The sequence below is a fragment of the Glycine soja genome, chromosome 9, assembly GCF_004193775.1.
Source record: "Glycine soja cultivar W05 chromosome 9, ASM419377v2, whole genome shotgun sequence".
In the NCBI taxonomy this organism is placed as follows: Eukaryota; Viridiplantae; Streptophyta; class Magnoliopsida; order Fabales; family Fabaceae; genus Glycine; species Glycine soja.
The window spans coordinates 37,865,381-37,880,496 of record NC_041010.1 but is presented as its reverse complement, the minus strand read 5'-3'; the positions used below and the strand labels follow the sequence as shown (position 1 = coordinate 37,880,496).

The following is a 15,116-nucleotide window of genomic DNA, read 5'->3' as shown; positions in this document are numbered from 1 at the left end:
TGCCGAGGTCAAATAATCTACCCCCAAGATTAATCCAAGGCGCCTGGGGATCTAGAAACATAAATTATAAAAACCATCATCACCTTGAACACATAATAATTAAATTAAAGCCAAAGAAAGAGGAAGTTAGAATTTTCCCAATAAATTAACAATATTTTTTTTCCGACAAATACTAATTTTGATTAGAATTGTCAATCAAAATCCAACACTAAAACATGAGAGTAGATGTTATTAGTGTCCGTCTCAAGACTCAAACTATCACCCCCAACCCAAATTATTTCCCACAACTTGAATCTTTTACCTCTGTCCACCTTTGAAAGTGGTGGGGATTAACGATGTAGCTAATTAAGGTAGTATGGACACAAAAGAACAAAGTAATTAATCAACATTAATAATATTGGTGTCAGTTTTGCTTTTGTTGTTCAGTAAACTTTAACTAAAATATCCTTATAATTAATGCATGTTATAAAACATAAAGTGGAAGAAGTATTTTAATCTCTCTAGATTTATATAATACAACAGAGGAAATTACTTTTCAAAATGACTTTGTGTGATCTAACAGAAAATTAAACTTGAAAACTTCAGTAACAAGAATGTCTTATACTCCACATTACTCGTTAGTTCCCATGAAATGTTTTATACATAATTATGGCCTGCCTTTTTGGCCAAATAATTAAGACAATCTACATTGTGCAAGCAATTCTTATTTTTTATTATTTTTTCTTTAATAACTCTTTAACTCAATTAAGTGGCCATGCCAATACAAATATATTTCACAATTTTGTCTACTCTCATTCTAATTGATTGAATTTCAGAATTTATTTAACGAGCCTTTCAAATACCTCCATCAACTTCAACAATAGTTTGTCATTGTTAGGTTGAAAGTCGACGTACCACTGGCAAATTTTTTTACGATAAAAGTTGAACTAGATTTCAAAGATGTTAAATATTTGTTCAAATATTTAAGATCTTAAATATGTGTTAAACTCTTTAAGATCTTTTAAATTTGATTTAATTTCAATTTTAGTAACAACAAAAATAACAAATAGTATTAAAATATGAAATTTCCCTATACATATTGTATGAGTTGAAATACTAGTTATATGTAAAATCTCAATACATAAAATTTGTATCATTTTATAAAATTATAAACAAACTGAAAAATAAAAGAGAGTTGTTGTTGTTCAAGAGAGAGAGAGAGATATGTTGGATGTATGCAGTTATATTTTAATTGTAAGGGGATTCTTCCTTGGATTGGATACTTATTAGATTAGATGGGCTTGCAAGTTAGATAACGCTCCCTATCGTCATGTATATGTCAGATTGGACTCACAATATACCCGTAAAAATATTCCAAAGAAATAAAAAAAACTAGAAAAATAACATTGTTAACACATTTTTGGTGTACAACATGATATCTTATTAACTACTCCGTTTGTCCTTTTACTATGTACTTTTTTTTATGAAATACGCTTCTATCACTTATATATTAAGCTAGTGAAATGATGTGCGAATCATATAAATAAATATATATAATGATTAGTTAATTACTAATTAGTTTGTAATTGGAGATAGTTAAAGAAACATGCAAGCAAATCAAACTTAAAACTAAAACAGAAAAAGACAGGTGAAGTGTTTAACTAGGCAATTGCAAAATGAAAGTGACGCATGTGATAATAGTTTAATAACTAAATGCCTAGCAAGTAGCGCTATTTTATCTAATTGTCATTTTTTAAAATTTCTAATTATTTTATTTATCTTCATATTTTTATAAATCATTTTATGTCAGTCTTTTCAAATTTAACTAGCGACTTGTATGCTTGGGCTATAAAATAAAATTGTTGTCAAAATCACAAAAAAACTTTTTTCTAATCCTGAATAATTGACAATTTGAAGCCTATTTACAATGTTGTACTGCTGTAAAAAAACAAAATCGATTATACAAATAAAAATATATGTAATTTTTCTTAAAAAAAATCTGAAATCTTATATTTAAAATATATGTGCAGTCTTTTACCGTTTTAATTTTAATATCCTTAAATTTTTAAAGATACGTATAAGTGATATACTACTTCATATCATTCTTTTAGCTAGGATGACTATTGTTTATTGATATTTGAGATGCCTTTACTATATATATTATAGTCAACGTCCGAATTGAATCATATTGAATTTCATAAAGATCGAATTATTTATACTAGCTCGTTGCTTTGATGACGAAAGAAAATAATGGAGAGAAATGATCAGAAAAAAATAAGAGTGAAAAAAAAGAAAAATATAATAAAAAATAATATTTAGATTAGATAAAAATAAGAAAGAGTGAAAATTTTCTATCTATGGAAAAATATCTTTATTTTTACTAAAATTTTATTATTCATATTATACGAGGGTAATTCTCTCTCAATTATATTCCTTTCGCTACAAATTTGTATTAGGGAGGGAATACATTTTCCCTATGAGCTATTGAGTCTCTCGACCTTTTTGTCTCATTTCTGTTAAAACAAACAAAAGCTCAATTTAACAAATCTTAATAGAGAACTTATATTACAAAAAAATTCAAATGTGAAATTTATTTTACACATGTATCTATGTAGATGGATATCTAACAAATATGTAACCTACAATAGAAAATGAACTGGATAATTAATAGAAAATTTTAAATTGCGTAAATAGTTGCCCCAATTCGGTTAGGAAGTTCTTGATGATACGTAAGTGATGAGAATGTGTTAATTGACTAATTTAGTGTTCATAATAACTCCCTTTTGTTGATAAACAGGGTTCCAACAACTCATGGATATTTTATTTCAATTACTTTTGAATTACAATTCTTTCTAACAATAAGCCTTAATTGACTGAAGAACCCGAAATCTACGTGTCCACTTTGTAAAACATGTTATTAAGTAGAACAAGGTTGCTATTCAGGATTTACCTGAAGACAGTCATGATAAGATGATTATAATAAAATCCTTCATTTAAATATTTAATACAATACATACTTAAGATTTAACAGAATAATTTAATTTATGTCAATTGATTCATGCGACTTAGACACTTAATAATGTAAGTGCAAGTTAATAATAATAAAATTTAATTTTCATATAATGTTAGTGTAAATTATTTTACACTCAGGGTTAATTAAATATTATTTAATTATGATTTTTGAAATAATTATTATAAAAATTAATAATAAACTTATCCACAATCATTGATTCAATAATAATGTGAAAAGAAGTTACACTATTATCATTAGATTCTAATTAAAGTATAATAATAGTATATATGCCAAATATCCTTTTGGTCATATAAGCATAAACATATGACAATTTAATTTAGTTTAGTTGATGGAATAAAATATATAAATATTAAAAAACTCTAATATCATATTTAACTTTTACCGATAAAAAAGGTGATAGATAGTACAAGAGACTTAAAGTGTTGGTAAACATTCCGTTATATTTAATGAGAGCAAAAATCAAAGGATTGAGTGTTGGCCTAACTTGGCCGGTCCCTATAGCTAGTTGCACAATTATTGTTATTGCTTGTTTAAAAAGTGAGCCAAATCTTTCACCCACCCATCTGTCTCAAGATTGGTATGTGTCATTGCTAACGCAGCCGTTTTCTTCAAATGTCAACAAAACCTCTCTCTCTTTAAGACTCCAATCGCAGCATGAGAATTGAAGCTAATGTCTTCTTTGCTTATAATATGCTCTTTGTAAATATTTCACATGTCACATATCAATTAAGGGGACACAAGTATTATATTGTAGTAGTTACTCTAGTTTTTTTTTTTTACTATTATAATTCTCGGTCCGAATTTAATCAAATTTAAAGTTTTTCATTTCTCCTCAAAAATATATTATTTGAGGATCAAACTTAAGTTTTTTTTGATAAATTTAATGTGTTATCAACTGAATTATAATTATTGAGTCTCCTGTAATTAGTATAGATGATATATAGTTGATGGAATTATAAGAGTATAATCCAGGGTATGATGTTGGATTATTTTTAATTAAATTAGAGTGCATATATAGATTACACGTGGCAGCATGATAGATATGGAAGTCTCAACTCTCAACTTTCATTTCATGTACAAAGTAGATCATTGACTGTTCACCTGCTTTACCTACTTTTTTCCCCCTTATAAACTGGGGCAATTATGCTGCTACATAGAATTAGTTTTGGAAGTACCAGAACTTCAAATTCTCATGTACTTGCATGCTAATTTGAGAAATATCATTGTAGGAGTTTTCTTGTGTTATTAGTCTCTCCTAACCGGGAAGATAACTCATCAACAAACATAACAACCAAATGGATAGCAAATTAACTTTCCTCCTTCTGTCTCCTCATTTATTCCAACCAATTAATTAACAAACCCCCCAAGTCAGGTCAATGTAGATTGTGATGCTTAAATGGTGAAGCTTCAGCTGAAAGATCCATGCCAGTTGATCAACTAAGTACTCTAAGGTGATTTTTTGGTTTTTAGGAGAGAATAAATTTAAGGACTCCTATTGGATGAAGCTTACATTGACATGATCTGCCAATGCAGAATACCAACTTCCTTATCCCCCAAGAAATTTTTATCGAATCAAATATTTTTTTAAGGTTACACTTTCTTATATGGGACACAATCTTATTTAAACAAAATAGGATTGTTATGACTAATAATTTTTTTTTTCTAAATATTAACGCAAGTGCATATCTGGAGCTTAAATTCAAAATTATCGTATAAACTAAAATAATCTTGTGTGAGTTGATGCATATTTTAGTTTTGAATGATAAAACCTGTTATTTTTTTTATTTATTGTACAAATCTTTGAAAATAAAACAAGAGAAAATAAAATAACACTTTTGTAATTATTGATAAAAAAACATAAAAGAAAAAGGAAATAAAACACATTTTCTTGAAATAAACGGACTAAGTTTCATTTTCTCTACTTGGTTCAGATTTGATGCAGTCACCTAAATTTGGAAGAAGTATTTCTGTTTTAGGAAGTTATATCCACCATTGAACCGGACAAAATGCTGAAAATTGAAAACCAACTTTCCAAATGCTCCAAGGAATTGGTTTTTTTTTTTTTTTTTTTTTTATCATGACCCAAGAATGGTACACCCACCCATCTTACTCTAAATGATTAATAGGCCCTCAGTTTTCATACTTCCTACATCTCTAATTCCAATTTTTAAGTTTATATTACCTGATATAGCAATATCATTGGTCGTCTCTTTCATTGCTATATATTGATTTATTTGCATTTAATTAATTTATAGTCAATACTATTTGAGACTAGCATGTGAGTGAAATGGAGATTGAATGCACTACAATGAGTGCAATTTACTTATAAGGTTATGGGTATTAGGTATAGGACAAAGATATAAATGTCCATGTAGGACAGGTTTACATTCAATAGGTCTATATATTGACCTTGACGGGAATATATTGTAACACCTTTATAATTCTAATTAGTTAATACCGTATATTCCTCCAATTTTGGCCTCAAAGTTACGTGTATGATTAATGTTTTGGTACTGAAATCGTAGTACACAACTATTTTAACCCTTTGCATATAATCAAAAAAAGAATTTGGTAACATGAATGATAGGGCCCATTATCCAACAAAAAGTGACATGTAGCTACCTAAATATAAGGAGGAATTGTTCCATTGATATAAGGAATTCCAATACTGATGTGAAGTTAACGAAATCTTTTTCTTTTGTTGTGAGTAGTGGAATTTATCAATAACATGTGGAACATAGACCCTATTATGACCATATCTTTCGGCTTAAGTGTTGAGTGGTGAAAATAATAGGTTTGTAAGGATGATTGCAACATTTTATCATATATAAATATAAATATAAATTCGATTCGTGGAAAGCTGATTTTCTTTGTAACAATAATCATGCCGATAAAGATTCTACAGTCTTTTGCATCACTTAATGACAACATCAGATACAGTGATACTGTCACTAAAGTTTGTTCCACGCACTTATTCACCAAACATAATTTTCCACATGTTAGGAACTTGAAATTGAATTCATTGTCATGTTGGACACCACAAAGGAAGAAATAATAAAATCCCAGAGCACATATGAAGGAATATACACGAATTTACTGTTTTCCTGTGGGATTTATTGTTCTGATTCACATAGCAGTCAAAAATCAATTATACTAAATACAAAAGAGAGCTCACGCAATACATTGAAAAGTTACTTTTTATGAGACTTTCCAATTCCTATCATGCAAGCACTGAAACAAAGCATATAATCATCATTTTATCTTTGACTGGAAACTGATAATGCAGTTTAATGATCCTAAGTGCTATCAAACTGTACCCTTAATTTGTTGCATCCAATTCACTTTTTGCTTTACAAACTTCAAATGATGACATGATCTTATTAGATATTATTATTTAATCTCTAACTAATAACTATTTTAGACCTAACAACCAAGGACAAGTTATACAGAGATAACAGAAGTGAATTAGGACAAGTACCTCATGGTTGTAACTATTATTTATGGAGAATCACGAGTATCTGTATCACTCAGGTAGCTATTGGAATTTTGTGTGTTAATATTGTTTAATTATTGAATTAAAATTTTAGTTATGGAGAATCACAAGTAGATGTATCACTAGTGTGTAAAGTTTGATAGGGGTGTTCAAGATTAGGCGCAGTCTAAATGGTGTGGATTTCTCACTCACTTTGATTTGGAATTAGGCCACTTGATGTTAAGATAATTTTATCTGAAGTACTTCTAAAATCATGTTATATACGTACCACGTACCGGATACGTATGTTGGGTACTCATGGATATGTATTAAAATTGTTGTTTTTTTTTATAAATTGAATACTTCAATGGTCAATGGATACATATGATTACTTTTAAGGTACGTATCAAGCATGTACCTAAGAGTGTATGTTATGAAAGAAATTGAAATTAACATATTTCTTTATCCATTCTGTGAAAGAAAAATTATATCTCTATCTTTTAAAAAATTATATCATCGAGAGCTTGCCGAAGAACACCACCACATCAATATTATATATATATATATATATATATATATATATATATATATATATATATATATATATATATATATATATATATATATATAATGAAGATTCAGTGCATGATAAGTGCATGTCTGTTTAACTTTTTTTTTAAAAGATATTTTTAATAAAATAAACATTTTTTTTTGTGTTTAACTAAACTGTTTTCTTAAAGAAAAAATTTCCACTTTTTTTAAAAGAGTAAATTATCTGGTTAGAAAAAATATTTTTTTTAAAGTGTTTTGTTTTAAGTTTAAATACCAAAAGGAAAAATTAAATATAAGGATAAAAATGATGATAACTGAGAAAAGTAATTAATAACATTTCATTGTATATCATATCGATTAAATGAATAGTATTTTAAATATAGTAATATTAAATAAATAAAAATAATTAAAATTTTCTTATATTAAAAAAAGAATATTTGAGAATGGAGGGAGTGATTAATAAACCAAATACAAGTGTGACCATTTTGCTAGCGCAATCATTTGTTGCTGAATTAGTTAGGGTTTTTCAGAGTGTCGCATTTTGCGTCGATTTCTCCGCACACGCCACCGTCAATCATCTCAGCACAACGTTGCGATTCGAACAATCGCAATACGGTAAGGTGTTTCGGTTCCTATTGCTGTATAAACTCTGCTTTATTGTTGCTGTTTCAGAAATGGTGAATTAAATCTGGTACTGTAATTTGGAAGCTTCTTTCTCTATTTCCTCTTCTTTTTTTTGTTAGACACTTAGATTGATACTTTTTATTTATAATTTCAATCAGCTATAATTCTCGGAGCTGGGAAGGGGTATTCACCGTAAAGTAATTGTGTAATTGATTATTTCTTGAACTCATTCACCTAATTGGAATTGCTGTTATCGTGTTTGTAATTGGCATCTGCATTTTTGGTTAATTAATGTTATGCTTCATCATGGTTATACTCTAACTGTTTGTGTTGTGGGTAATTTTATTTTTAAAAGCTGTTTTAGATAACCCTGTTTTGTCATCAAGGCAAAGATGTTTTGACCATTGAAAGAATGAGGTAAAAGTAGAACATTAGAGCTACTAAAATTTGCAATATAATAGATTTAGCTTGTCATAAATATTTGACAAAGTTCTAAGTTGGTTGCCCACTGCCTAGTGCAGCCCTTATCTTTTATGGGTGATTGGGATTGGCTATTATGTAGAGATTTGCAACAATGCATGACATATGTTGCAAATTTGGATTTTGATAGAAGCCAGTGGTGTCGTTTGATCTTGTGTAGTCAACCCTTCCTTGTGGAATAAGGTTTGGTTGCCTTTGTTACAATTTATTTAGCTTGTCAAGCTGTGGATAATTGCGGTAATGCCCTCCACTAATCAAGCACCATGTCAGTGTTCTAAACCTGTAACCTGTATCTTATTTTTGCATTGCAGTAATGCATGACATATTAGAATGTGATTATGTTAATCCGAAACAAGCTCTGAAGTTACTGATTGCTTGAGAAAGCTTGAGAATTAAACTTAATTGTTTTTATCTATGTGTATCCATTGTTTTAAGGATGTCCTACTTAAAGCATTTTCTTGGTGACGGAATACAATTTCCGGTACTAATTTTACAATACAAAGCATCTTTTTCAGGTCTGACCCCTGTACCTCAGATAGTTTCACCGGCCAAGTCTTTCTGTGGCATATCAAATTTTATTAGGACTAACCAGACTGCAAAACAAGGCATACTTACTGACTCCATTTAGCAAAAATGACAGAAATCCTTAGCTACACCGCTTCCAGACAGTTATCTCAAATGTTCCTTGGGATTGCCTTGTTTCACGGTTCTGAATACTTTCTAGCAGCTGTCATTCATGGGAGATCAAATGTAACTCTAAAGTCTCTTTTGATTATCTAACAGTATATTGTGGCAATGGTCTTCTCATTGCTGGAATACATCATTGAGATTGTTTTAGTACCTGAGCTAAAGGAACACTGTGATCAGTGATTTGGGTCTGGCACTGGTTGTGATTGGGGAAATTATAAGGAAGATGGGAATTTTAACAGCAGGGAAAGCCTTCACACATCTTATAAAGATATATCACGAGGAGCAACACCAGTTGATTACTCATGGTATATATAGTTACATCCGTCATCCACGGTACTGTGGTTTCCTCATTTGGTCTGTTGGCACTCAAATAATGCTCTGCAATCCCATATCAACTATTGCTTTTGCAGCTGTTGTCTGGTGCTTTTTTGCTAAGCGGTACCTTATGAAGAATACTTTTTGAGACAGTTTTTCGGAGGAACACGGTATGAGGAATATGCCCCAAGAGTTGGGTCAGGGGTGCCATTTGTGAAATGAAAATCCAGGGTTGGGTTAGATGGTGATCATGTTAGGTTTCATGGTTGGACGAGATTATTGAAGATTATTCATGGGCTTCTAGCAAGCCTACTGATTTTACCACTGGCAGTGGTTCTGGAATGCACTGATCAGGCATGTTCAAACAAGTAAAATTAGTTTGGCTACTATTTAACTAGGATTTTGTTGTTTGGGTATCCTCTTTTGATGTATCTTGCTTCAACATTTGCACTCTTGTTGTAACATTTCATCACTTGCTGGAACAAAAATGCTAAAAACTAGAGAAACAAAATGTAATCACACTGGCATCAGTGCAACACTATTAGATTGCATATAGATGTTCTAAATGCATTCATATGATTAATGCAAAAATATAAGTATCGGGGAGTAGGCCGTTCAAGGAAATAATACTCCATTTCAAAACAAGTGACAATTTAACACACAAAGAAGAAATCATATTAAGTGATGTTTTAAATTTTCAATGAAGCATTTTTTTAATTTCAAATTTTTTAAATAAAAAGAAACGTGATGAAAAGACAGAGAATAAATAATAAAGATAATTTAATATAATTGTTTCACTCAATTTATTATAATTATTTATTACTGATCATAATTTTTGCGAAAAAACTTTATTTTGAAACGAAGGAAGCATTGGTGTCGAACTCAAACTTATAATTCTAAGCATAGAAAATGAATTAATTTACTGTCAATTTTTCTTATGATAATTTCAAATAAAACTTATATAAAATCTCGAATTAAGAAGTGAAATAAATTTTAATATTATTCTCAGATTTTTTTAATATTATTAAATCTGGGAATGAGTTTACATGTGGAATTTATTTTTTAATATTTTTCTTAGATTTAACATCTACACCACTGTCAGGTGTAAAATCATTTATAACAGTCTGAATTTGAGAAATTTGATGGACAAACTAATGCCTAATTATTTTAATTTTTTTCATACAATATGTTTGGCGTCTAAACTCTAAAGACTAATATTACTAACATTTGTTATTTTGTAAAAATTAAGGTGAAAATTATATAATTTCGAAAATTACCAATAATGTTTTAGAAACAAATTTAGAGGTCTACTCTGTAAGGTCCATGTTTTATTTAAGGAAAAGGTTCATGTTACATGAACCTTTTAATTAAGGTAATGAAAATATGCATTAATGTAGCATGATTATTATTTTTCATTACCTTAATTAAAAGGTAATGTAAATATCCATATAACAAGTCATATATTAAAAAAAATTCCTTAAGCTATCTTTTAGTCAAAGACTAATTTCTAAAATCAAGATATTGAAACTTATTTAAGAAATTGATATCTCTATTCTATGCTATCAAATAAAGTCATATATTTATTTCTTTAATGTCTATTTTTTTTTTTTAAATAATTACAAAAAAAAAACTTTCTTACTTTAATTTTATTTTCAAAGATTCATATAGAAAATAACAACACTAAAAATCCTAATTTTATTTTATATATATATATATATATATATATATATATTTTCAAATCATAAAATAAAAATATTTTTTTGTAATTATTTACAAAAAAAGTAATAAAAAATCCAAAAAGGCCCTAATGTTTTTACAGAAAACAATGTTTTGGGGATTGATTTTTTGTTTCCCTTCAGTGGTTAAATTTTTTCATAATAACAACTCATCCTTTGAGTCACTGCATTTTCTAACTTTATAAGCATAGTTATAACGTTGATGAAAATTAATCTGTCATTCTGTCATCATGGTTATGCCTTCCTTGGTATATGGCATCCCTATGAGTAAATCATATAATCCGTGGTTAATAATCAATAATCACTGATCGTATCTATTTGAAAAACACATTTTTTGCTTTATGGCATTGGCATCCCTATGAGTAAGTAAATCATATAAAGAATAGTGAAGTCAGCATAGCATGTCTGAGACAGACCAACATATATTATGGTCGGTTTACAAGCCTAACAATTTAACTTCCTGAGAGCAAGGACAGTATGCCACAGATGTGCTGTCAATTGAGAAGGAACTAGTATTAAAGTAAGTGATTTCTGTGTTCTTGAATGCATTCCACAGACTTCTGTCGCCCAAGACTATCTGCATCAGAAGACCACGACAAAGAAATCAGCGTCAGAGCATTCTTTCTGGGTTTTAAGAGCTAAAATATACTAATAAACTACATCAGTCATTTGTACAGCTCACTTGCATGGTTTATTAAAAATTATTTCAAGGTCTTGAGATGTAAAATACCAAATAGAGTAGAAAGCGGATATAAGAAATTGTTATTTAACATTAGGGCCTTTTTTGGTTTTCCTTTCTCAAAATACAAAGTTCAACTGTTCAAAAAGTTAGAAAATGTAGTGACTCAAAGATATGCTGAATTTGCCTACTCTGATCTATTTACTTCCATTAAGAAGAAAAAGAAATGAGTTTAGAGATTCAACCATTCAAGCAATGCATATCAGTTTCATCAGCCACCCTTCTATTGTGACACTTGGCCCAAAAACTTGGAATTTATGGTCAGTATGCAATGCAGCTTATTATAATGCCTAATATGATTCAAATATCTTTAACAAAAGTAAAAAAAAAATCAAATATAAGCAGTACCGTGTGAGGAGTTGGATAAAGATAAAGGCAATGATCATAATTCCATATGTTGGGTTGTACTGTTAGAGGGAGTGGACAGAGATGACTTTGATGAGTTATGGTAGCAACAAGCTGCAATTTGAACTCAAAAACCATGAGTTTTTAGATTCTGAAAAACAAAAGTTATCTAAAGTTAATAGATTATAAAACACACAGGAGGACAAATTACATGCTGAAAAAGATCATCAGTTTCTTCTGTAGACGGAGGCACCAAACAAGAGCGTCACATTCTATTCAGCAGATCGTGCTGGAAAAATACAATTTCTTGTGTATAGAATTTAACCCTGTAACCAATCAGATATGATATATTGTAAAAAGAATCAGTTTCCATAGCAACTATATAGCACAAAATGTGCAGTTAGATAAAAATGTTCCATACAATCCTATTTAAAATGTAACGTTAACCTGAAGGGGTTGCTTGAAAATATGGCATGAGGGATGTGCTTTTGGAGCTCCTCAGTTAAATAATTTGGAAGAGCACACCTAGGAAGAGCTGTCGAAGGACCTGGAAAAAAAATTAGGAGGCGCGGGGTAATTAATTTATTAACAATGTCAATACCTGCATCATCAGGACCTGGAATAATCAGAAGTTTACTGTGCTCTTTTAGCCGTGGATGGGAAGCAATCATTTCACCTAGCTTACCAAACTACATTCTGCATATTAAGGTTTTTGATAATTTTTTACCTTTTAACACAATAATAAAATATCTCTTCTTAATGGCAATGTTGTTAGAACTAGTAGTTATACTAATCATGACACATGACACATCAAATAATGTGGTCTAATACCAGCAATGCTGTCCTAGTTTCAGACTTATAGTCATCACTGTTAATAAATGAAATACAAACATATCGTAAGTCGAATTCACCTGAGGCTCGAATTAGAATGAAATGAACGGTTACATGGCTTAGAAGAGAAGTTTCCCATGAAAACAAATAATGAAGGTACCACTTCCACACTCTCAAAATCATCCAGAACAGTCTCTAGTTTTCTCAAAGCCTTCTCAACAGAAAAAAAAAAAAAAAAAACAGCATTGAAATTATATCAAGCTACGACAAGGTGCTAGAGTAAAGGAAGGAAGAGAAACAAATCAACATTGCAAATTACCTCTTCATTGTCTAGCCAAATATCAGCAAGTATAACAAACATGTCATTGACTGCTCCTTTCTCCATCTCTCTTAGTCTGATCTATTGCAAAGGTATAGGAAAAATATATTTCCTTGGAGTATGATACCAAAAAAATTTAAGGTTTTGTAACAAAAATAAATGTGTCAGGTTTTTTTTTTATGAGTAAGAATTGAATATGGTTCCAGGTGGTTTATAGCACTCATACACCCTGCTCACCAACTGAGCTAGACCCCCTTAGTTAAATATGTGCCGGCTGAATACAAGGAAGGGCAAAGTAAGGTTGCAGTTTCCTCTTTGGTAAAAATACCACCATCCAAAAAGTCATGCCCTGAAAGGAATTCAAGTTACTTATCTCTATCCTCCAATGGAGGAAATCCACATATTAAGACTTGTAGGAAAAAAAAGACACACCAATTATGCAGATATCATAGTGAAAATGTCAGAAGAACAAATGTACCTAATTGTCGATATTAAATCAACTTCAACAAGTCCAAGAACTTCAGAAAAAATAATCAAGACACAAGCCTTTATATATAGGTTCAAGAATGCAAGAAAGCATTCAAAAACGGAAGTTAAAGTTGTTCATTCCTTTGCTATTAGCAACCTTCAAGTCATCAATAGGTAAGCATGTTGAAACTTGAAACAATTCTTCTTCACAAGGCATGTATATTCAAAGGAAAATATTGGTTAAAAATAACATATAGGGGAGAAAATTGGCACTTCCAAAACAGCAAGGTAAAACCTTAAAAGTTGGCAACAGCCAACAGGTAAGGTCAATTTTTCTCGACGCATAATTTATTCTGTAGGTAAAAAATTGCTCCATACTACCTTACAAGTTATATTATACGATTTAAATTACAAACTAGCAAAACAGTCAACAGAAGCAATACAAAAACAAAGCCTACTGACAGTCCAATTAATATTAATATTATCACACATTCATGTAAATTTTCAAGTACAAAAACTATTAACTTTTATTTTTTGATGTTTAATGACATTTATGTGTGAAATTCTGTTTTTCTAAACACGATGAATTTTAATTCCATAAACACTGAAGTTATAAACCATGGCTTTCTTATCTCATATTTATTAGTTTATTTTTTCTCCAAGAGATTAACTAAAGAAACCATACCTCCCTCCTTGCAAGCATATCATATACCATCAAATGATGTATACAGCTCTATGCAAAACTAAGCCTACAAATACACAAGTGGTTCTCTCTGAATTCAAACAGGACTACTTAGATATTTCCCTATTAAAATCATGCAGCTACTTGTGATTTTGTGCAGGTAGCATCACTCCATCACAGGTTAGGCATAAAGACAAAAGGTGTATAAGATAACAAACACAAAAACTAGTTTCATCTTGCATCTAAAAGGGTATTTCCAATATTACAACAACAACAACAAAGCCTTATCCCACTAGGTGTCACATAACTTAGTACTCATCATTTAACACTTCGTTTGAAATGAAAGAAAACATTGGGATGGAAAGGAGAGGGGTTAATAATGGTGATGTATCTTTAATTTATGATTTTTTGGGCTACAACTTTTGTAACAACCCAATTTATTCACAAATTTAGGTTGAAAAAGAAGCTGACTACATTGGATTGATGTTGATGGCATCAGCCGGCTATGATCCCCGGGTGGCAGTCGAAATGTGGGAGGAGCATGGGAAATTGTTGGAGGAGGAAGACAGAATCTCAGTCATATTGTGGGAGAAAAAGCTTGACAGAATCTCAGACATATTGTGGGAGAAGCTTGACAAAATGTTTGGTTGGAACTATTTCTCTACTCATCCTTCTGAAATAGAAAGAGCACAATTGTTGGCCCAACCTAAGATAATGGAAGAAATCCTTACTATATATATAGAGATGTAAGAGTAGGTACCAAATCAGGTAGGATACCCAAACAATCTAGCTTAGTTGACAACATATGATGCAAATTAACTTAAAACAAACGATTTTTTTTTTTTTTTTT

The 15,116-nt window shown here is 30.2% G+C and overlaps 2 pseudogenes; one reads left to right on the top strand and one right to left on the bottom strand.

Moving 5' to 3' along the window:
* The first annotated feature begins 7,658 nt into the window (after nt 1-7,658).
* LOC114425690 lies at nt 7,659-9,737 on the top strand (annotated as a pseudogene).
* A 1,422-nt stretch (nt 9,738-11,159) lies between these two features.
* On the bottom strand, nt 11,160-13,801 carry LOC114368461 (annotated as a pseudogene).
* Nucleotides 13,802-15,116: the final 1,315 nt, after the last annotated feature.